General features: G+C 49.1%; 3 non-coding genes across 3 annotated transcripts; all 3 read left to right on the top strand.

Annotated features, from left to right (window-relative positions):
• The first annotated feature begins 9,353 nt into the window (after positions 1–9,353).
• Positions 9,354–9,460, top strand: LOC135277282 (U6 spliceosomal RNA). The gene has a single exon (XR_010344902.1). It is a non-coding gene; the product is annotated as a U6 spliceosomal RNA (small nuclear RNA).
• A 3,132-nt stretch (positions 9,461–12,592) lies between these two features.
• On the top strand, positions 12,593–12,699 carry LOC135277283 (U6 spliceosomal RNA). Its single transcript, XR_010344904.1, has one exon. It is a non-coding gene; the product is annotated as a U6 spliceosomal RNA (small nuclear RNA).
• Positions 12,700–19,248: 6,549 nt separating this feature from the next.
• On the top strand, positions 19,249–19,355 carry LOC135277286 (U6 spliceosomal RNA). The gene has a single exon (XR_010344910.1). It is a non-coding gene; the product is annotated as a U6 spliceosomal RNA (small nuclear RNA).
• Positions 19,356–21,639: the final 2,284 nt, after the last annotated feature.

Here is a 21,639-nt window from a genome sequence, read left to right as displayed (position 1 = left end):
TGAGATGGAGTCTCGCTCTGTCACCCAGGCTGGAGTGCAGTGGTGTGATCTCGGCTCACTGCAACCTCCACCTCCCGGGTTCAAGCAATTCTCCTGCCTCAGCCTCCTGTGTAGATGGGATTAAAGACACGCGACTCCATGCCCAGCTAATTTTTTGTATTCTTAGTAGAGACAGGGTTTCATCGTGTTGACCAGGATGTTCTCGATCTCTTGACGTCGTGATCAATGCGCCTTCGCCTCAAGCAGTGCTGGTACTACAAGCGTCAGCCACCGCGCCCGGAGGATTTTTTTTTTTTTTTTTTTTAAGACGGAGTTTCGCTCTTGTTACCCAGGCTGCAGTGCAATGGCGAAATCTCAGCTCACCGCAACCTCCGACTCCTGGGATCAGGCAATATTCCTGCCTCAGCCTCCTGAGTAGCTGGGATTACAGGCACGCGCCACCATGCCCAGCTAATTTTTTGTATTGTTAGTAGAGACGGGCTTTCACCACGTTGAACAGGATGGTCTCAATCCCTTGACCTCGTGATCCACCCACCTCGGCATCCCAAAGTCCTGGGATTACAGGCGTGAGCCATGACCCTCGGCCTTCTGTTCCCCAGGCTGGAGTGCAGTGCTGCCATCTCAGCTCATTGCAACCCCCGCCTCCCAGGTTCAAGCGGTTCTCCTGCTTTGGCCTCCTGAGTAGCTGGAACCACAGGCATGCACCAACACGGCCAGCTAATTTTTTTTTTTTTTTTTTTTTTTTTCAGACTGGAGTGCAGTGGTGCGATCTCAGCTCATTGGAACCACCGCTTCCCAGGTCAAGCGATTCTCCTGCCTTGGCCTCCCGAGTAGCTGGAAACACAGGAATGCACCACCATGGCCAGCTAATTAAAAAAAAAAAAAGAAACTCCGAGCGTGGTGGCTCACGCCTGTAATCCCAGCACTTTGGTAGGCCGAGGCGGGTGGATCACGAGGTGAAGAGATCGAGACCATCCTGGTCAACATGGTGAAACCCTGTCTCCAGTAAAAATACAAAAAATTAGCTGGGCATGGTGGCGCGTGCCTGTAATCCCAGCTCCTCAGGAGGCTGAGGCAGGAGAATTGCCTCAACCCGGGAGATGGAGCTTCCGGTGAGCCGAAATGGCGCCATTGCACTCCAGTCTGGGTAACAAGAGCGAAACTCCGACTCAAAAAAAAAAAATTAGGTGGCCATGGTGTTGCATGCCTGTGGTTCCAGCTACTCAGGAGGCCAAGGCAGGAGAATCGCTTGAACCTGGGAGGCGGCGGTTTCACTGAACTGAGATCGCACCACTACACTCCAGCCTGGGGGACAGAGTAAGACTCTGTCTCAAAAAAAAAAAAGGCCGAGGGTCGTGGCTCACGACTGTAATCTCAGCACTTTGAGAGGCGGAGTCCAGTGGATCACGAGGTCAAGAGATCGAGACCATCCTGGTCAACATGGTGAAACCCCTTCTCTACTAAAAATACTAAAAATTACCTGGGCACGGTGGCGAGTGCCTGTAATCCCAGCTACTCAGGAGGCTGAGGCAGGAGAATTGCCTCAACTCGGGAGGCGGAGGTTACGATGAGCCGGGATCGAGCCATTGGACTCCACCCTGGGTAACAAGAGCAAAACTCTGCTCTTTTTTTTTTTTTTTCAGGCTGGAGTGCAGTGGTGCGATCTCAGTTCATTGCCACCCCCACCTCCCAGGTCAAGCCATTCTCCTGCCTTGGCCTCCTGAGTAGCTGGAACCACAGGCATGCACCACCACGGCCAGCTAATTTTTTTTTTTAGACGGAGTTTGGCTCTTGTTACCCAGGCTGGAGTGCAAAGGCGTGATCTCGGACCACCGCAACCTCCGCCTCCCGGGTTCAGGCAATTCTCCTGCCTCAGCCTCCTTAGTAGCTGGGATTACAGGCACGCGCCACCGTGCCCAGCTAATTTTTTGAATTTTTTGTAGAGAGGGGGTTTCACCACGTTGAACAGGATGGTCTCGATCTCTTGACCTCGTGATCCACCCACCTTGGCCTCTCAAGGTGCTGGGATTACAGGCGTCAGCTACCAGGCGCAGCCTTTTTTTTTTTTTTAGACAGAGTCTTTCTCTGTCTCCCAGGCTGGAGTGCTGTGGTGCGATATCACCTCATTGCAACCGCAGCCTGCCAGGTTCAAGCGATTCTCCTGCCTTGGCCTCCTGAGTAGCTGGAACCACAGGCATGCACCACCACGGCCAGCTAATTTTTTTTTTTTTTTTGTGACGGAGTTTGGCTCGTTACCCAGGCTGTAGTGCAAAGGCGCGATCGTGGCCCACCGCAACCCCCGCCTCCCAGTTTCAAGCGATTCTCCTGTCTTGGCCTCCTGAGTAGCTGGAACCACAGGCATGCACCACCACGGCCAGCTAATTTTTTTTTTCTGAGGCGGAGTTTGGCTCATTACCCAGGCTGGAGTGCAAAGGCGCGATCCTGGCCCACCGCAACCCCCGCCTCCCAGTTTCAAGCGATTCTCCTGCCTTGGCCTCCTGAGTAGCTGGAACCACAGGCATGCAGGACCATGGCCAGCTAATTTTTTTTTTTTTTTTTTTGAGACCGTGTTTCGCTCTTGCTACCCAGGCTGGAGTGCAATGACGCGATCTGGGCTCACAGCAACCTCCGACTCCCGGGTTCAGGCAATTCTCTTGCCTCAGCCTCCTGAGTAGCTGGGATTACAGGCACGCGCCACCGTGCCCAGCTAATTTTTGGTATTTTTAGTAGAGACAGGGTTTCACCATGTTGACCAGGATGGTCTCAATCTCTTCACCTCGTGCTCCACCCGCCTCGGCCTCCCAAAGTGCTGGGATTACAGGCGTAATCCACCACGCCCGGCCTTTTTTTTTGTTTTCTTTGAGACAGAGTCTTACTCTGTCTCCCAGGCTGGAGTGCAGTGGTGCCATCTCAGCTCATTGCAACCCCCGCCTCCCAGGTTCAAGCGATTCTCCTGCCTTGGCCTCCTGAGTAGCTGGAACCACAGGCATGCACCACCACGGCCAGCTAATTTTTTTTTTCTTCTTTTTGTTGAGACGGAGTTTCGCTCTTGTTACCTAGGCTGGACTGCAATGGCGCGATGTCGGCTCACCGAAACCTCCGCCTCCCGGGTTCAGGCAATTGTCCTGCCTCAGCCTCCTGAGTAGCTGGGGTTACAGGCACGCACCACCGTGCCCAGCTAATTTTTTGTATTTTCAGTAGAGACGCGGTTTCACCACGTTGAACAGGATGGTCTCAATCCCTTGACCTCGTGATCCACCCACCTCGGCATCCCAAAGTGCTGGGATTACAGGCGTGAGCCATGACCCTCGGCCTTCTGTTCCCCAGGCTGGAGTGCAGTGCTGCCATCTCAGCTCATTGCAACCCCCGCCTCCCAGGTTCAAGCGGTTCTCCTGCTTTGGCCTCCTGAGTAGCTGGAACCACAGGCATGCACCACCACGGCCAGCTAATTTTTTTTTTTTTTTTGTGACGGAGTTTGGCTCGTTACCCAGGCTGTAGTGCAAAGGCGCGATCGTGGCCCACCGCAACCCCCGCCTCCCAGTTTCAAGCGATTCTCCTGTCTTGGCCTCCTGAGTAGCTGGAACCACAGGCATGCACCACCACGGCCAGCTAATTTTTTTTTTTCTGAGGCGGAGTTTGGCTCATTACCCAGGCTGGAGTGCAAAGGCGCGATCCTGGCCCACCGCAACCCCCGCCTCCCAGTTTCAAGCGATTCTCCTGCCTTGGCCTCCTGAGTAGCTGGAACCACAGGCATGCAGGACCATGGCCAGCTAATTTTTTTTTTTTTTTTTTTGAGACCGTGTTTCGCTCTTGCTACCCAGGCTGGAGTGCAATGACGCGATCTGGGCTCACAGCAACCTCCGACTCCCGGGTTCAGGCAATTCTCTTGCCTCAGCCTCCTGAGTAGCTGGGATTACAGGCACGCGCCACCGTGCCCAGCTAATTTTTCGTATTTTTAGTAGAGACAGGGTTTCACCATGTTGACCAGGATGGTCTCAATCTCTTCACCTCGTGCTCCACCCGCCTCGGCCTCCCAAAGTGCTGGGATTACAGGCGTAATCCACCACGCCCGGCCTTTTTTTTTGTTTTCTTTGAGACAGAGTCTTACTCTGTCTCCCAGGCTGGAGTGCAGTGGTGCCATCTCAGCTCATTGCAACCCCCGCCTCCCAGGTTCAAGCGATTCTCCTGCCTTGGCCTCCTGAGTAGCTGGAACCACAGGCATGCACCACCACGGCCAGCTAATTTTTTTTTTCTTCTTTTTGTTGAGACGGAGTTTCGCTCTTGTTACCTAGGCTGGACTGCAATGGCGCGATGTCGGCTCACCGAAACCTCCGCCTCCCGGGTTCAGGCAATTGTCCTGCCTCAGCCTCCTGAGTAGCTGGGGTTACAGGCACGCACCACCGTGCCCAGCTAATTTTTTGTATTTTCAGTAGAGACGCGGTTTCACCACGTTGAACAGGATGGTCTCAATCCCTTGAACTCGTGATCCACCCACCTCGGCATCCCAAAGTGCTGGGATTACAGGCGTGAGCCATGACCCTCGGCCTTCTGTTCCCCAGGCTGGAGTGCAGTGCTGCCATCTCAGCTCATTGCAACCCCCGCCTCCCAGGTTCAAGCGGTTCTCCTGCCTTGGCCTCCTGAGTAGCTGGAACCACAGGCATGCACCAACACGGCCAGCTAATATTTTTTTTTTTTTTTTTCTTTTTCAGACTGGAGTGCAGTGGTGCAATCTCAGCTCATTGCAACCCCCCGCCTCCCAGGTCAAGCGATTCTCCTGCCTTGGCCTCCCGAGTAGCTGGAAACACAGGAATGCACCACCATGGCCAGCTAATTAAAAAAAAAAAAAAAAAAAAAACGCCGGGCATGGTGGCTCACGCCTGTAATCCCAGCACTTTCGTAGGCCGAGGCGGGTGGATCACGAGGTGAAGAGATCGAGACCATCCTGGTCAACATGGTGAAACCCTGTCTCTAGTAAAAATACAAAAAATTAGCCGGGCACGGTGGCGCATGCCTGTAATCCCAGCTCCTCAGGAGGCTGAGGCAGGAGAATTCCCTCAACCCGGGAGACGGAGCTTGCGGTGAGCCGAAATGGCGCCATTGCACTCCAGTCTGGGTAACGAGAGCGAAACTCCGACTCAAAAAAAAAAAAAAATTAGGTGGCCATGGTGGTGCATGCCTGTGGTTCCAGCTACTCAGGTGTCCAAGGCAGGAGAATCGCTTTTTGTACCTGGGAGGCGGGGGTTGCAATGAGCTTAGATCGCACCACTGCACTCCAGCCTGGGAGACAGTTTAAGACTCCGTCTCAAAGAAAAAAAAAAGAAATTGCTGGCCGTGGTGGTGCATGCCTGTGGTTCCGCTGCTCAGGAGACCAAGGTGGGAGAATCGCTTGAACCTGGGAGGCGGGGGTTGCAATGGGCTGAGGTGGAACCACTGCAGTCCAGCCTGGGAGACAGAGTAAGACTCTGTCTCAAAAAACAAACAAAAAAAAGGCCAGTCGTGGTGGCTTACGCCTGTAATGCCAGCACTTTGGAAGGCCGAGGCGGGTGGATCACGAGGTCAACAGATCGAGACCATCCTGGTCAACATGGTGAAACCCCGTCTCTACTAAAAATACAAAAAATTGGGTAGGTACGGTGGCGCGTGCCTGTAATCCCAGCTACTCAGGAGGCTGAGGCAGGAGAATTGCCTGAACCCGGGAGGCGGAGGTTGCGGTGGGCCCAGATCGCGTCTTTGCACTGCAGCCTGGGTAACGAGAGCGAAACTCCGTCTCAAAAGCAAAACAAAACAATAATAAGCTGGCCATGGTGTTGCATGCCTGTGGTTCCAGCTAATTAGGAGGCCAAGGCAGGAGAATCGCTTGAACCTGGGAGGCGGCGGTTGCACTGAGCTGAGATCGCACCACTGCACTCCAGCCTGGGGGACAGAGTAAGACTCTGTCTCAAAAAAAAAAAAAAAGGCCGAGGGTCGTGGCTCACGCCTGTAATCCCAGCACTTTGAGAGGCGGAGTCCGGTGGATCACGAGGTCAAGAGATCGAGACCATCCTGGTCAACATGGTGAAATCCCGTCTCTACTAAAGATACAAAAAATTACCTGGGCACGGTGGCGAGTGCCTGTAATCCCAGCTACTCAGGAGGCTGAGGCAGGAGAATTGCCTCAACCCGGGAGGCGGAGGTTGCGACGAGCCAAGATCGCGCCATTGGACTCCACCCTGGGTAACAAGAGCAAAACTCTGCTCTTTTTTTTTTTTTTTTTTTTTTTTCAGGCTGGAGTGCAGTGGTGCGATCTCGGTTCATTGCCACCCCCGCCTCCCAGGTCAAGCCATTCTCCTGCCTTGGCCTCCTGAGTAGCTGGAACCACAGGCATGCACCACCACGGCCAGCTAATTTTTTTTTTTCTGAGGCGGAGTTTAGCTCGTTACCCAGGCTGGAGTGCAAAGGCGCGATCTCGGCCCACCGCAATCCCCGCCTCCCAGTTTCAAGGGATTCTCCTGCCTTGGCCGCCTGAGTAGCTGGAACCACAGGCATGCAGCACCATGGCCAGCTAATTTTTTTTTTTTTTTTTTGAGACCATGTTTCGCTCTTGCTACCCAGGCTGGAGTGCAATGACGCGATCTCGGCTCACTGCAACCTCCGCCTCCCGGGTTCAGGCAATTCTCTTGCCTCAGCCTCCTGAGTAGCTGGGATTACAGGCACACGCCACCGTGCCCAGCTAATTTTTCGTATTTTTAGTAGAGACAGGGTTTCACCATGTTGACCAGGATGGTCTCAATCTCTTCACCTCGTGCTCCACCCACCTCGGCCTCCCAAAGTGCTGGGATTACAGGCGTAATCCACCACGCCCGGCCTTTTTTTTGTTTTCTTTGAGACAGAGTCTTACTCTGTCTCCCAGGCTGGAGTGCAGTGGTGCCATCTCAGCTCATTGCAACCCCCGCCTCCCAGGTTCAAGCGATTCTCCTGCCTTGGCCTCCTGAGTAGCTGGAACCACAGGCATGCACCACCACGGCCAGCTAATTTTTTTTTTTTTGAGACGGAGTTTGGCTGGTTACCCAGGCTGGAGTGCAAAGGCGCGATCTTGGCCCACCGCAACCCCCGCCTCCCAGTTTCAAGCGATTCTCCTGCTTTGGCCGCCTGAGTAGTTGGAACCACAGGCATACAGCACCATGGCCAGCTAATTTTTTTTTTTTTTTTTTGAGACGGAGTTTCGATCTTGTTACCCGGGCTGGAGTGCAATGGCGCAATCTCTGCTCGCCACAATTTCCGCCTCCTGGGTTCAAGCAATTCTCCTGCCTCAGACTCCCGAGTAGCTGGAATTACAGGAGAGAGCTACCGTGCCCAGATGATTTTGTTTTTTTGAGGCGGAGTTTCGCTGTTGTTACACAGGCTGGAATACAATGTCACGATCTCGGCTCACCGAAACCTCCTCCTCCTGGGTTCAGGCAATTTTCCTGCCTCAGTCTCCTGATTAGATGGAATTATAGGCACACACCACCATGCCCAGCTAATTTTTTATATTTTTAGTAGAGACGGGCTTTCAACATGTTGACCAGGATTGTCTCGATCTCTCCACCTCGTGATCTACACGCCTCAGCCTCCCAAAGTGTTGGGAATACAGGCGTGAGCCATGACACTCGGCAGATTTTCTGTTTTTTAATAAGATGGGGTTTCACCATGACGGCCAGGATGATCTTTAACTATTGACCTCAGGTGATCCACCCACTTCGGCCTCCCAAATTGCTAGCATTACTGGTGTGAGCCCCAGCATCCGGTCCAATCTCTCTGATTTTTAAAACTAAAGTTGACCGGGCATGGTGACTCATGCCTATAATCCAAGCACTTTGGAAACCAAGGTGGGCGGATCACCTGAGGTTGTGGGTTCAAGACCAGCCTGACCAACACGGTGAAACCCCGTCTTTTAAAAAAATAAATAAATAAATTTAAAAATAAATAATGTTAAGGCTGGTTGTGAGGGCTCACACCCATTATACATGGACTTTGGGAGACTGAGGTGAGTGGAACACCTGACGTCCGCAGTTCCAAAGCAGCCTGGCCAACATGATGAAACCCGTCTCTTCTAAAAATACAAAAAAGTTTGTTGGGCATTTTGGCAAGGACCTGTAATCTCAGCTCCTCAGGAGGCTGAGGGAAGAGAATCATTTGAACCGGGGAGGCAGAGTTTGCAGTGAGCCAAGATCCTGAAACCATACAGCAGCCCAGGCAACAAGAAAAAAACTCTGTCTCCAAAGTAAATAAAAAAAGAAATAATTAAATAATAAAGTTTAGACTGGGCACACTGGCTCACCCCTGAAATCCCAGCATTTTGGGAGACTAAGAAAGGAATATCGTTTGCGGCTAGGAGTTTGAAACCAGCCAGGGTGACAGAACAAGATCCCATCTCAAGGAAACTTTAGCTGGGTGTGGTGCTGTGCGCCTGTAGTCCTAGCTACTCAGGAAGCTGAGGTCGGAAGATTGCTTAAGACCTAGAAGTGGGAGGCTGCAGTAAGCTACGATTGCACCACTGTACTCCAGCCAGAGGGACAGAGCAAGATCATTTCTGTAAAAAAAAAAAATACACAAATATAATCTTTCTTTTTTTGAGACAGACTCTTGCTCTGTTACCCAGGCTGGAGTGCAGTGGTGTGATCTCGGTTCACTGCAACCTCCGGCGTCCGGGTTCAAGTGATCCTCCTGCCTCACCCTCCTGAGTAGCTGGGATTACAGATGCACACCACCATATCTGGCTAATTTTTGTATTTTAGGAGAGACAGGCTTTCACCATGTTGGTCAGGCTGGCCTTGAACTCCTGACCTCGTGATCCACCCATCTCTGCCTCCCAAAGTGTTGGGATTACAGGCATGACCCACCGCGCTGGGCCATAATCTGAATTTTTGAGAAGGTTTGTAGATTAAAAGATTTACAAGGCTGGGCATGGAGGCTCTTGCGTATAATCCCAGCACTTTGTGAGGCACAGGGGGGTGGACCACCTGAGGTCAGGGGTTCAAGACTAGCCGGACAATGTGGTGAAACCTGGTCTCTAATAAAAATACAAAAATTGGCCAGGCCTAGTGACTCAGGCCTGTAATCCAAACTCTTTGGAGGTCAAGGCAGGCGGATCACCTGAGGTCGGGAGTTCAAGACTAGCCTGACCAACATGGTGAAACCTCGTCTTTAAAAATAAAACAAAAATTAAGTTGGACACGGTGGCCCACACCTGTAATCCTGGCACTTTGGAATGCTGAGGTGGGCGGATCATGAGGCCAGAAGTTCGAGACTAGCTTGAACAACATAGTGAAATCCATTCTTTGTAAAAAATAATAATAATAATAATAAAATAAATTTAAAAATTACCTGGGTATGTACTCGCTTCGGCAGCACATACACTAAGATTGGAAAGATACAGAGAAGATTTGCATGGCCCCTGCGCAAGGATGACATGCAAATTCATGAAGCGTTCCATATTTTCTTTGTTGTTCTTAAAAATCAAATAAAAATAAAGTTAAAGTTAAAAAAAAAAAAAGAAAATTAGCTGGACACAGTGGTGGACACCTGTAAACCCAGCTACTTGGGAGGCTAAGGCAGGAGAACTGCTTCAACCAAGGAGGCAGAGGTTGCAATGAGCCAAGATCCCAGCATTGCACTCCACCCTGGGTGACAAGAGGGAAACTGTATCTCATGAAAAGGCCGGTCAGGGGGGATTTATCCAGCACCTCGTTTTGACAATTGTAGACACTGATCTCCCTGATTTTTTTTTTTTTTTCAGAAGATGCTTTACTCTGATTACCCAGGATGAAGTGCAATGGCGCGATCTCGGCACACCGCACCCTCCGCCTCATGGGTTCAAGCAACTCTCCTGCCTCAGCCTCCCGAGTAGCTGGAATTACAGGCGTGAGCCACCGTGCCCAGATTTTTTTTTTCTTTTCTTGAGAAGGAGTTTCGCTCTTGTTACCCAGGCTGCAGTGCAATGGCGTGATCTCAGCTCACCGCAACCATCACCTCCTGGGTTCAAGCAATTCTCCTGCCTCAGCCTCCCGTGTAGCTGGAATAACAGGCGTGAGCCACCGCGCCAGGAAGATTTTTTTTCTTTTATTTTTTTAGAGACGCAGTTTCGCTCTTGTTACCAAGGCTGGAGTGCAATGGCACGATCTCGCCTCAATGCAAACTCCGCCTCCTGGGTTCAAGCAATTCTCCTGCTTCAGCCTGCGGAGTAGCTGGAATTACAGGCATGAGACACCGCGCCTGGATGATGATGATTATTATTTTTTTTGAGACGGATTTTCGCTCTTGTTACCCAGGCTGCAGTGTAATGGCACGATCTCGGCTCACCGCAACCTCCGCCACCTGTGTTCAAGCAATTCTCCTGCCTCAGACTCCTTAGTAGCTGGATTATAGGCACACGCCACCATGACCACCTAATGTTTTGTATTTTTACTAGAGACAGGGTTTCACCATGTTGACCAGGATGGTCTTGATCTCTTGACCTCGTGATCCACCCGCCTCAGCCTCCCAAAGTGCTGGGATTACAGGCGTGAGACACTGGACCCGGCAAATTTTTTTTTTTTTTTTTTTTTTTTTTTTTTTTAATAAGACGGTGTTTCACCATGACGGCCAGGCTGATCTTTATCGACCTCAGCTGATCCACCCACTTCTACCTCCAAAACTGCTAGGATTACTGGCGTGAGCCACAGCGCCCGGCCCAATCTCTCTGATTTTTAAAAATAAAGTTGCCTGGGCATGGTGACTCATGCCTGTAATTGAAGCACTTTGGAGACCAAGGTGGGCGAATCACCTGAGGTTGTGGGTTCAATACCAGCTTGACCAACACGGTGAAACCCCATCTTTTAAAAAATAAATAAATTACTTAAAAAATAAATAAAGTTGGCCGGGCGCAGTGGCTCATGCCTGTAATCCCAGCACTTTGGAAGGCCGAGGCAGGTGGATCACGAGGTCAAGAGATCGAGACCATCCTGGTCAACATAGTGAAACACCATCACTAGTAACAATACAAAAAATTACCTGGGCATGGTGGCGCGTGCCTGGAATCCCAGCTACTCAGGAGGCTGAGGCAGGAGAATTGCCTGAACCCAGGAGGCAGAGGTTGTGGTGAGCCGAGATCGTGCCATTGCACTCCCGCCTGGGTAACGAGCGAAACTCCACATCCAAAACAAAAAATAAAAATAAAAATAAAAATAAATAAATAAAGTTAAGGCTGGGTGTGGGGGCTCACGGCCATTACACATGCACTTTGGGAGACTGAGTTGAGTGAAACACGTGAGGTCAGCAGTTTGAAAGCGGCCAGGCCAATGTGATGAAACCCGGTCTCTTCTAAAAATACAAAAAAATTAGTTTAGCATGCTGGTGAGGACCTGTAGTCTCAGCTGCTCAGAAGGCTGAGGGAAGAGAATCACTTGAACCTGGGAAGCAGAAGTTGCAGTGAGCCAAGATCCTGAAACCATACTGCAGCCTAGGCAACAAGAACAAAACTCTGTCTCAAAAATAAATAAAAAAAGTAATGATTAAATAATAAAGTTTAGACCGGGCACAGTGGCTCACCCCTGTAATCCCAGCATTTTTGGAGACTGAGAAATGAAGATCGTTTGAGGCTAGGAGTTTGAAACCAGCCGGAGTGACAGAACAGGATCCCATCTCTACAAAAATTTAGCTGGGCATGGTGCTGTGTACCTGTAGTCCTGGCTACTCAGGAAGCTGAAGTGGGAAGATTGCTTAAGACCTAGAAGTGGGAGGCTGCAGCAAGCTGCGATTGCACCACTGCACTCCAGCCTGAGGGACAGAGCAAGATCAATTCTGTAAAAAAAATATAAACAAATATAATCTTCCTTTTTTTCAGACAGACTCTTGCTCTGTCACCCAGGCTGGAGTGCAGTGGCATGATCTCGGCTCACTGCAACCTCCACCATCCAGGTTGAAGTGATCCTCCTGCCTCACCCTCCTGAGTAGCTGGGATTACAGATGCACACCACCATATCTGGCTAATTTTTCTATTTTAGTAGAGACAGACTTTCAGCGTGTTGGTGAGACTGGCCTTGAACTGCTGACCTCGTGATCCACCCATCTCTTCCTCCCAAAGTGCTGGGATTACAGGCGTGACCCACTGTACCTGGCCATAATCTTAATTTTTCAGAAGGTTTTTATACTAAAAGATTTATAGGTCTGGGCATGGAGGCTCTTGCCTATAATCCCAGCACTTTGTTAAGCACAGGCGGGTGGATCACCTGAGGTCAGGAATTGAAGACCAACTGGCCAACGTGGTGAAACCTGGTCTCTAATAAAAATACAAAAATTGGCCAGGCATACTGACTCACGCCTGTTATCTTTGGAGGGCAAGGCAGGCGGATCACCTGAGGTCGGGAGTTCAAGACCAGCCTGACCAACATGGTGAAACCTCGTTTTTTTAAAAAAAAAAAAGACACAAAAATTAAGTTGGACACGGTGGCCCACACCTGTAATCCTGGTATTTTTTAAGGCTGAGGTGGGAGAATCATGAGGCCAGAGGTTTGAGACTAGCCTGATCAACATAGTGAAACACATTCTCTGTATAAAAAAAGAAAATAAAATAAATAAAGAATTACCTGGGCATGTGATCACTTCGGCAGCACATACACTAAGATTGGAAAGATACAGAGACAATTAGCATGGCCCCTGCGCAAGGATGACATGCAAATTCATGAAGCGTTCCATATTTTTTTGTTGCTATTGTTTTTAAAAATCAAATAAAAATAAATTTAAAGTTAAAGTTAAAAAAAAAAATTAGCTGGGCATGGTGGTGGACACCTGTAAACCCAGCTACTTGGGATACTGAGGCAGGAGAATCACTTGAACCAAGGAGGCAGAGGTTGCAATGAGCCAAGATCACACCATTGCACTCCAGCCTGGGTGACAAGAGGGAAACTGTATCTCATAAAAAGGCGGGTCAGGGGGGATTTATGCAGCACCTCGTTCTACAATTGTAGACACTGATCTCTCTGTTTTTTTCTTTTCTTTTTTTTTTTTTTAGAAGGAGTTTCGCTCTTGTTACCCAGGCTGGAGTGCAGTGGTGTGATCTCAGCTAACCGCAACCTCCGCCTCCTGGATTCAGGCAATTCTCCTGCCTCAGCTTCCCGAGTAGCTGGGATTATAGGCACGCACCACCATGCCCAGCTAATTTTTTGTATTTTTAGTAGAGACGGGCTTTCATCATGTTGACCAGGATATTCTCCATCTCTTGATGTCGTGATCGACCCACCTTAGCCTCAAACAGTGGTGGGATTACAGGCATCAGCCACTGCACTCGGAAGATTTTTTTTTTTGGGACGCAGTTTCACTCTTGTTACCAAGGCTGGAGTGCAATGGCACGATCTCGGCTCACCGCAACCTCTGCCTCCTGGATTCAAGCAATTCTCCTGCCTCAGCCTCCCGAGCAGCTGGAATTACAGGCGTGAACCACCGCGCCAGAAAGCTTTTTTTTTTTTTTTTTTTTTTTTTTTTTGAGACGCAGTTTCTCTCGTTACCCAGGCTGGAGTGCAATGGCACGATCTCGCCTCAACGCAAACTCCGCCTCCTGGGTTCAAGCAACTCTCCTGCCTCAGCCTCCCGAGTAGCTGGAATTACCGGCGTGAGCCATGGCGCTTGGATGATTTCTTTTTTTTTTTTTTTTTTTTGAGACGGAGTTTTGCTCTTGTTACCCAGGCTGGAGTGCTATGGCACCATCTCGGCTCACTGCAACCTCCACCTCCTGGGTTCAAACAATTCTCCTGCCTCAGCCTTCCGAGTAGCTGGCATTACAGGCGTGAGCCACCGTGCCAGGAAATTTTTTTTTTTTTTTTTTTTTGAGGCGCAGTTTCTCTCTTGTAACCCAGGATAGAGGGTAATGGCACGATCTCGGCTCACCGCAACCTCTGCCTCCTGGGTTCCTGAATCAGCCTCCCGAGTAGCTGGAATTACAGGCATCACCACCGTGCCAGGAAGATTTTTTTTTTTTTTTGAGACTCAGTTTCTCTCTTGTTACCCAGTCTGGAGTGCAATGTCACCATCTAGGCTCACCGCAACTTCCGCCTCCTGGGTTCAGGCAATTCTCCTGCCTCAGCCTCCTGAGTAAATGGGATTACAGACACGCCCCACCATGCCCAGCTAATTTTTAAAATTCTTAGTAGAGACGGGGTTTCAGCATGTTGACCAGGATGTTCTCGATCTCTTGACATCGTAATCGACCCGCCTTAGCCTCAAACAGTGCTGGGATTACAGGCGTCAGCCCTTTCCAGATGTTCCCCAGAGTCTTAGGAGCTTCTCCACCTGCAGTGGGGAGGACAGGAGACTTCCAGGCTGCACTGCTGACCTTCAGAGTGGGACAAATCCAGGTTTTATTCACTTTACATATGAATAACCACATACAGTTTCTAATCACTGGGTTTGTGGCTGTGAATTTTGTAAAGCCTAAATTTTCTTTTTTGACTCTAATTCATCTATTATTGTCATTCATTTTATAAGTTTCTTTTTTTCCCCAAGTGATTTGGGAGTGGAACTTGAACAGAAATCCTATAAGACTATTCATTCATTCATTCAAAAAATATTTATGGAGCACCTGCCAAATGCCAAGCCCAGGCTAGGTGCTGGACTGAGAGTTTTGTGAACACAGAAGACAAAAATCCTGCTTCCATGAGGTTCCCACCCCAGTGCAGGAGCACTACCAACAGACAGTTGTAAGGGCAAACTGGTCATATGTCACAAGGTGACCTAGAGGAAAATAAGGTGGGGGTGGGGGCAGTGCTGGAGGTACAAGAGGGAGGTGTACAACCCTCCTTAGCATCATCAGGGAAGCACACTGCAGGTGAGGGAGCAGATTGTGCAAAGGTCCTGAGGTGGGTACAAAGGAGCCAACTAGGTGAAGAGAGTGCTGGGAAGGGCGGGTGGAGGGATGTGCCACCCAGACAGCAGTACCTAGCAGCGGCCTCTGTTAGAAATCTGACACTTATTCTAAATAAGACTGGAAGACACTGGGCACTCTCAGCAAAGGAATGACACGATCTGATGATGTTTTGGAAGGATCACTCTGGCAACTGCGTTGGGGATCAAGGCAAGGGGAGGAGGAAGGGAGAGTTGGCTTGGATCTGGGAGGTGCTGGGGAGGTGGTGGAACATAGCCAGATCATGGAAACATTTGGAAGGTAGAAGGGAGAGTTTTCTAACAGAAAAAAAAAAGACTAAACAAGTATGCCAAGGTTGTTGTCCCTGGCATCGGAAGGAAAGAACACCAGGGAAGGGAAAAATTACACAAAAAGATGAAAAGGTTTTTTTTTTTTAGATGAGTGCAGTTGAGGGGCCTGTTTGACATCTGAGCAGGGACGCAACTTAACACATGAGGATGAAGGTCAGGTGAGGTGTTGGCTGGAGAAGGAAATTTGGGAGTTGTCAGGAAGCAATTAAGATTTTTAGGTTGCAAAGGAATCTGGATAAGATTTCCTAGCACGTGAGCATAGACTGAGAAGAGAAAAGGTCTGGAGACAGCCTGGGTCCTTCTGCCACATAGAGGAGCTAGGCGTGGAGATGGAGACAGTCAGTCGAGGATGCAGGAGGAGCCCAGGGAAGGTCGCAGGAGCTGAGTGACGTGCGGATAGGCGTGGATGAGTCTGTGTCAATGCCGGGCTCGGACGCCAGAGGTGAGGAGTAAGACTCCACATGTGGAGGTTGAGGGGCTGGACAGTTGGAGAGGTGTCTGCTGTCTGCGTTAGCCACACCAGGCCAATCTGGTTCAACTTTTACATAACAAAGTTGTGAGCTGTTTTTCAGTTGCCATGGACCCTCAGGTCACATAACCCCAGCATGCCCCAATGAACCAGTGTGCAACCACAGAGGGAGGCCGAGTGCTTAGACTGAGGAGTGGGGACTGAATTAAGAAGCAGACACTGCGGGCCGGGCGCGGTGGCTCAAGCCTGTAATCCCAGCACTTTGGGAGGCCGAGGCGGGAGGATCACGAGGTCAAGAGATCGAGACCATCCTGGTCAACATGGTGAAACCCCCGTCTCTACTAAAAATAAAAAATTAGCTGGGCATAGTGGCGCGTGCCTGTAATCCCAGCTACTCAGGAGGCTGAGGCAGGAGAATTGCCTGAACCCAGGAGGCGGAGGTTGCGGTGAGCCGAGATCGCGCCATTGCATGCCAGCCTGGGTAACAAGTGCGGAACTCCGTCTCAAAAAAAAAGAAGCAGACACTGCATGGCAGGATCCAGAATCCAATTGGATTGAGCTCTGGCATCACCCATGGCAGGATCCAGTCAATCAAACCCTCATTACACTATGTTTATAAAGCCTCACCCAGTCCCCAGCTTGGAGGCACTACTTTGGGAACCAACCCTGGTGTTCTCCTTACTCGTTACAAGTAATAAAATCCCATTACTAAATCCTCCTTGGTTGTGGTCATTGGGTTGGTACCCGCCAAGCAACGGAACCCATGTATCGTGTGGGTAACACCTGAAGGGGTCTCACAGGGAGTGGTCAGCTCAAGCCGGTCTCTCCATTTTCTGTCATGCGGCAGGACTCAAGGGTACAGACTTCTTTCCTTTCTTCACTTAAGTTTCTGCTGCCTGCTCTATCGGAGGAGACACAGCCCTCTTCCAGCCTTCCCTCACCCACTGTCCCTCATGTGCACAGACCGCATTTATTGTCTGAATGTAACCACAGCAAAGCAGAAAGGAAAAGGATGGCAGCAAACTCAGGCAGAGCATCTGCAAGGCAGAGAGATGCCTAGGTCCAGTCTCAAAACTCCAAGCTACATGTACATTTCTAATAACAGTCATAGAAGCCTTCGGACTTTCACACTCTGCTTTTTTTTTTTTTTTTCCTGAGCGTGAAGCTCTAACCTTCCCCAGTTCTTTCACCAAGCATTTCACAGGCTCGATATTCTCCTTCCTCCAAAGAGATCCCTTTTTGTAGCATACCAATGCACAGATACAACTAGGTCAGAACAATAGACATAAATGAGTATTCCCTTAGGGGCCAACTCACTCCTGAGAACATAGATCGAATTAAACCCATTGCACGGGGGCTCTGCCATGGAATATTCCCTCATAGCAAAAAACATCTAGTTCATAATTTGTAACTGCATGCAAATTAATTTTCATTCAATGCATTTATAATATTCCTGCTGTGGATGTTATGATTAAATTTAACAAAATAATAATTTTGACATAGAAAGGATTATAAAGTAGAAAAATGCACATTCTACCCCAGTAGCAAGGACCGCTAGAAGAAAAATTCCAAGTTTCTTCAGCACAGGTGTTCCAGGCTCCAGGTAAGGAGAAACATCTAGCGCAAAGGTAGAGATTGACATTGATCAGGCTATACTTTTGGGACTGGGTAAAAGCACCCCATGGAAAAGGCAGCACCTCTCAGGCTCTTCTTCTCTGGCTAGATCAGGCCTGGAATCAAAAAACAGTGGCTAAGTGTACACAGGTAGACCCAAAGGTCTAGATCTGGAGAGACAGTAGGAAGCCCCCGCCCAACCTGAAATTCCAGCTGCATTCTCCAACTCAGAGTATCCCAGGAGATACAGTGGGCACTTGCTGTCATTTTTAAAATTTAATTTCGGCTGCCCATTCATCTCTTTATTGCCACTTTCTTTTTTTTTGAGATGGAGTTTCGCTCTTGTTACCCAGGCTAGAGTGCAATGGCAGGATCTCACCTCACTGCAATGTCCGCCTCCCCTCCTGGGTTCAGGCAATTCTCCTGCCTCAGCCTCCTGAGTAGCTGGGATTATAGGCACGCACCACCATGCCCAGCTAATTTTTTGTATTTTTAGTAGAGACGGGCTTTCACCATGTTGACCAGGATGGTCTCGATCTCTTGACCTCGTGATCCACCCGTCTTAGCCTCCAAAAGTGCTGGGATTGCAGACGTGAGCCACTGCGCCCTGAAGATTTCTTTTTTTTTTTTTTTTGAGACGGAGTTTCGCTCGTGTTACCCAGGCTGGAGTGCAATGGCAGGATCTCGGCTCACCGCAACCTCCGCCTCCTGGGTTCAGACAATTCTCCTGCCTCAGCCTCCCGAGTAGCTGGAATTACAGGCCTTAGTCACTGTACCCAGAAGATTTTTTTTTTTTCTCTTTTTGAGAAGGAGTTTATCTCTTGTTACCCAGGCTGGAGTGCAATGGCACCATCTCGGCTCACCGCAACCTCCGCCTCCTGGGTTCAAGCAATTCTCCTGCCTCAGCCTCCCAAGTAGCTGGAATTACAGGCGTGAGCCACCACGCCTGCATGATTTCTTTCATTTATTTATTTATTTATTTATTTATTTATTTATTTATTTATTTATTTATTTATTTATTTATTTATTTATTTGACGGAGTTCTGCTCTTCTTACCCAGGCTGCAGTGCAATGGCACGATCTGTGCTCACCGCAACCTCCGCCTCCTGGGTTCAGACAGTTCTCCTGCCTCAGCCTTCTGAGTAGATGGGATTCCAGACAGGTGCCACCATGCCCAGCTAATTTTATGTATTTTTAGTAGATACGGGCTTTCACCATGTTGACCAGGATGATCTCGATATCTTAGCCTCGTGATCCACCCGCCTTAGCCTCCAAAATTGCTGGGACTGCAGGCGTGAGCCACCGCGCCCGGATGATTTTTTTTCTTTTTTTTGAAACGAAGTTTCGCTCTTGTTACCCAGGCTGGAGTGCACTGGCGCGATCTCGGCTCACTGCAACCTCCGCCGTCCAGGTTCAAGTGATCCTCCTGCCTCACCCTCCTGAGTAGCTGGGATTACAGATGCACACCACCATATCTGGCTAATTTTTGTATTTTAGGAGAGACAGACTTTCACCATGTTGGTCAGGCTGGCCGTGAACTGCTGACCTCGTGATCTACCCGTCTCTGCCTCCCAAACTGTTTAGATTACAAGCATGACCCACTGCGCAGGGCCATAATCTTAATTTTTGAGAAGGTTTTTAGATTAAAAGATTTACAAGGCTGGGCATGGAGGCTCTTGCCTATAATCCCAGCACTTTGGAGGCCAAGGCATGAGGATCACCTGATGTTGGGAGTTCAAGACCAGCCTGACCAACATGGTGAAACCTCGTCATAAAAAAAATAATAATAAAACCACAAAATTAATTTGGACACGGTGGCCCACACCTGTAATCCTGGCACTTTGGATGGCTGAGGTGGGTGGATCATTAGGCCAGAGGTTCGAGACCAGCCTGACCAACATAGTGAAACCCATTCTCTGTAAAATAAAATAAAATAATAAAATAAAACATTACCTGGGCATGTGCTCGCTTCGGCAGCACATACACTAATATTGGAATGACACAGAGAAGATTAGCATGGCCCCTGCGCAAGGATGGCATGCAAGTTCATGAAGCGTTCCATATATTGTTTTTTTAGATCAAATAAAAATAAATTTAAATTTGAAGTTAAAAAGAAAAAGAAAATTAGCTGGGCACAGTGATGGACACCTGTAAACCCATGTACCTGGGAGGCTGAGGCAGGAGAATCGCCTGAACCAAGGAGGCAGAGGTTACAATGAGCAAAGATCGCACCATTGCACTCCAGCCTGGGTGACAAGAAGGAAACTGTATCTCATAAAAAGGTGGGTTAGAGGGGATTTATCCAGCACCTCCTTTTTACAATTGTAGACACTGATGTCACTGATTTTTTTTTTTTTTTTTTTTGAGAAGGAGCTTCTCTCTTGTTACCCAGGCTACAGTGCAATGGCGCAATCTTGGCTCCCCGCAACCTCTGCCTCATGGGTTCAGGGAATTCTCCTGCCTCAGCCTCCTGAGTAGCTGGGATTACAGGCACGCGACACCATGCCCAGCTAATTTTTTCTATTTTTAGTAGAGACGGGCTTTCACCATGTTGACCAGGATGGTCTCGATCTCTTGACCTTGTGATCCACCCTCCTCAGCCTCCCAAAGTCCTGGGATTTTTTACCGGCGTGAGCCACAGCGCCCGGCAGATTTTTTTTTTTTTTTTAATAAGATGGGGTTTCACCATGACTGCCAGGCTGATCTTTAACTATTGATCTCAGGTGATCCACCCACTTCGGCCTCCCAAATTGCTAGGATTACTGGTGTGAGCCACAGCGCCCGGCCCAATCTCCATAAGTTTTAAAAATAAAGTTGGCCGGGCATGGTGACTCATGCCTGTAATCCAAGCTCTTTGGAGACCAAGGTGGGTGAATCACCTGAGGTTCTGGGTTCAAGACCAGCCTGACCAACACGGTGAAACCCCGTCTTTTAAGAAAATTAATAAATAAATTTAAAAATTAATAAAGTTAAGGCTGGGTGTGAGGGCTCACACCCATAATACATGCACTTTGGGAGACTGAGGTGAGTGGAACACCTGAGGTCAGCAGTTCGAAAGCAGCTTGGCCAACATGATGAAACCCGGTCTCTTCTAAAAATACAAAAAATTAGTTAAGTATAGTGGCGAGGACCTGTAATCTCAGCTACTCAGGAGGCTGAGGGAATAGAATCACTTGAACATGGGAGGCGGAGGTTGCAGTGAGCCAAGATCTTGAAACCGTACTGCAGCCTAGGCAACAAGAACAAAACTCTGTCTCAAAAGTACATAAAAAAGAAGTAATTAAATAATAAAGTTTAGACCGGGCACACTGGCTCACCCCTGTAATCCCAGCATTTTGGGAGACTGAGAAAGGAAGATCGTTTGAGGCTAGGAGTTTGAAACCAGTCAGGGTGACAGAACAAGATCCCATCTCAACAAAAATTTAGTTGGGCGTGGTGCTGTGCACCTGTAGTCCTAGCTATTCAGGAAGCTGAGGTGGGAGGATTGCTTAAGACCTAGAAGTGGGAGCCTGCATTAAGCTACGATTGCACCACTGCACTCCAGCCTGAGGGACAGAGCAAGATCAATTCTGTAAAAAAAATAAACAAATAAAAGCTTCTTTTTTTTGAGACAGACTCTTGCTCTGTCACCCAGGCTGGAGTGCAGTGGAGCGATCTCGGCTCACTGCAACCTCCGCCATCTGGGTTCAAGTGATCCTCCTACCTCACCCTCCTGAGTAGCTGGGATTACAGATGCACACCACCATATCTGGCTGATTTTTGTATTTTAGTAGAGACAGGCTTTCACCATGTTGGTCAGGGTGGCCTTGAACTGCTGACCTTGTGATCCACATGTCTCTGCCTCCCGAAGTGTTGGGATTACAGGCATGACCACTGCACCGGGCCATAATCTTAATTTTTCAGAAGGCCTTTAGATTAAAAGATTTGCAGGGCTGGGCATGGAGGCTCTTGCCTCACTTTGTGAGGCACAGGCGGGTGGATCACCTGCGGTCAGGAGTTCAAGACCAGCCGGCCAACGTGGTGAAACCTGGTCTCTAATAAAAATACAAAAATTGGCCAGGTGTAGTGACTCACGCCTGTAATCTAAGCACTTTGAAGGCCAAGGCAGGCAGATTATCTTAGGTCGGGAGTTCAAGATCAGCCTGACCAACATGGTGAAAGCTCGTCTTTAAAAAGAAAAAACAAACACAAAAATTAAGTTGAACATGGTGGCCCACACCTGTAATCCTGGCACTTTGGAAGGCTGAGGTGGGTGGATCATGAGGCCAGAGGTTCGAGACTAGCCTGACCAACATAGTGAAACCCATTCTCTGTAAAATAAAATAAAATAAATTAAAAAATTACTTGGGCAT

Source organism: Aotus nancymaae, unplaced genomic scaffold, assembly GCF_030222135.1.
Source record: "Aotus nancymaae isolate 86718 unplaced genomic scaffold, 86718_ANA_hifiasm-v0.15.2.pri h1tg000003l, whole genome shotgun sequence".
Classification (NCBI taxonomy): domain Eukaryota; kingdom Metazoa; phylum Chordata; class Mammalia; order Primates; family Aotidae; genus Aotus; species Aotus nancymaae.
This window is presented reverse-complemented; position numbering and strand designations above follow the sequence as displayed.